The sequence below is a fragment of the Amblyomma maculatum genome, chromosome 8, assembly GCF_055883805.1.
Source record: "Amblyomma maculatum isolate TAMU_Amacu chromosome 8, ASM5588380v1, whole genome shotgun sequence".
Classification (NCBI taxonomy): domain Eukaryota; kingdom Metazoa; phylum Arthropoda; class Arachnida; order Ixodida; family Ixodidae; genus Amblyomma; species Amblyomma maculatum.
The window spans coordinates 19,986,201-19,988,932 of NC_139351.1; the positions used below are offsets into that span (position 1 = coordinate 19,986,201).

General features: G+C 45.7%; 1 non-coding gene across 1 annotated transcript; it reads left to right on the top strand.

Moving 5' to 3' along the window:
• The first annotated feature begins 1,927 nt into the window (after positions 1-1,927).
• On the top strand, positions 1,928-2,000 carry TRNAS-AGA (transfer RNA serine (anticodon AGA)). Its single transcript has one exon. It is a non-coding gene; the product is annotated as a tRNA-Ser (tRNA).
• The last annotated feature ends 732 nt before the right edge of the window (positions 2,001-2,732 follow it).

The window sequence follows — 2,732 nt, forward strand, 5'->3', positions numbered from 1 at the left end:
AGTAGATTGAAAGCAAACATCGCAGGTAGGCAAAGTGACAGAGCGATTATGGAATTTTCGGCGGTAAAGTGGCCAGAGCTCGCACAGTACAGGATTGGTTACCGGGGTAGGGGAGTGATCTTTATTTACAGTTGACATTGTTAGAGTGATGACTGTTGGCATGTCGATTCTGCTCAACAAATGGTGTTCAAATATGTTAAAGGATTTAGGTTCATTCTTCCGGCAGGCAGGGTGTTGTCTTCCTCTTCTTCAGCCCTCCAGTCACGCCCATCGTCATGCCATGGATCTCATCGATATTGACAAATGTCCTTGTCCACGACCGGGACGATCGCTTTTGGTGGCCGCGGGTAATGTTAGGACGAGAAAGAAGCGGGCAGGAACTCTCGCGCTAGGCCCGCCACGATTCATTAAAATTTATCTCACAATTCATCGGCCATCTCTTTCTTTTCACTGCCCTTCGTGTTCATCAGTTTGATGCCCCATAACATTATTTGCAAAATTCAAGGAAAGGAATGGTGTTGTTTAAGCTAGTATAGTGTCCCACTATTTTTTTTATAATGTTATTCTGCAGAATAACCGTGTTTATCTTGCAGGAGGCAACACGAACATGATCCTCAGAAGAGCAGAAAGTGGCAGCTCATCACCACCCGGTAATCCCTGCTGAAGCACAGACGCTGCTTTTCTAAGCTCTACAGCTTTAACACACCGCGGCATGTTAGACAGCTGAAAGCAAGTGTTTATTTGGGGCTATTGATTTGGGTTGGTAAGGTTTGTTTATTGGTTTTTTATGTGGTTTAACGTTCCGAAGCAAGTCAAGCTATGATAGACGCCGTAATGCAGGGCTTCGGAACTTTTGGTCACTTTGGCCAATTTGAGACGTTGCATCTTTAGGCATTGCCTTTTTCATAAATTTTATCACACAGCACTTGATGTTTCAGTGATATTACCAGCTCATCGCTTCTCAAACCGCACCAGCCATCCCAAAGTTGTCTACCCTCCACCAGCGCAGACTACAGCTCATCTTCGCTCGTTCTTCGTGAAGACTGCTCGGGACTGGAACAATCTGCCAGTCGACTTCGTGCACCACTCCGATCCATCTCAATTCAAAGCAGATATCGAATCTATTTTCATATGAAATAGCAGCCCATCCCTCATGTAATACCCCATTCCTGGGGCGTTTGAGGTATTGATAATAAAAATAAAAAAATAAAATAAAAAGCGGACGCCGTGGCCAGGATTGGATCCGGTATCCCTGTGCGCAATAATCAAGCACCCCAACCAGTGTACCACCACGGAGAGGCTGTATGGTTTATAGGCTCTGTAGATAGCAACTCAGGTTAGGGGGCATGCGGAAAATTAGACAACCTAGTGTGGTTAAAAAAAAGAGTCCAGCGGCATCTACAAAAACGATAGCAACAATTGCACGCCTATCTATGTCTTATGGTACAGTGAGCACATTCCCTGTATGCTGGTGAGAGAAAAATCACGCCCAGGCCTCAACACCGAGAGTCCGTTAACAAAAAAAAAAGGTCTCAACATTAAAGCGAGACCGAAAGGAAAGGACTACGGCGGGGGTGCAGAAGGTACATTCCTGCAAAAACAAAACATCTACTCGAAGCAAATGAGCAAAATGATGCACCTCTCTTTGTTTATTAGGATGGCGAAAGCCCAGCGCGTAAAGGAAGCAAAACAAAAAGAGGTCACCATAAAAAAACAGGAACAAAGAAATATATATATATATATATATATATATATATATATATATATATATATATATATATATATATATATATATATATACGTGACGCTAGCGGTAACAAAGGACGTTCTACGTCCGCCGCTATGGTTGAGGGTGGCGCTGGTGAACACTCTCAAGGTTGGTATACAGACAACATAAATACCCAAGCAAGTAGCAGGGGGGACAGCGGCCGATGTAGCTCAGTTGGAAGAGCACCGGACGAGATATTCGGAGGTCGTGGGTTCGGTTCCCACCATCGGAACGTTGTTTTTTCTGCTACTTTGTGTTTAATTATCTTCCCCTATACAAGATTACATGACTAATTTCTGTGATTATCTAAGTAAACATTAAAAAAAAGGACCTAAAGTTATATCCCCAATGCTTTCCTTGGCCTCGCCGACTGTTAATTGGCTTCTAGTAGAAGACTTTATTGAGGCGCAATAATTATCCGCCTAATACATCGATGGCCTGCTGGTCGAGCAGGCGCTGTTCTTCCCCCTCAGCACCAGGCCAATCCAGTCCACCCAGGTCCAGATAGTATGAGAGGAGGTGGAAAAGAATCTCGATTGCAATATATATGTTGCAGAAACAACGGAACACAGGAGAACGTAACAAACTCATGGAAAAGTTCTTTGGGCTGAGTCTGTGAACGCGTCCGCACAAGGGAGGCGCTCGCGCAGCTGATACTCGGCGTTGAGGCCTCAGCTACAGCTGCGCAGGGGCGGCCAGGAGGAGACGAAGTGCTGATATCTGTGAGCTCGCGCGGGCCGCGACATGGGCCGTGCGGATCCTGCGGCTGTGCAATCAAAACTACAGTCGCACACACACACACACACACACACACACACACACACACACACACACACACACACACACACACACACACACACACACACACACACACACACACACACACACACACACACACACACACACACACACACACACACACACACACACACACACACACACACACACACACACACACACACAC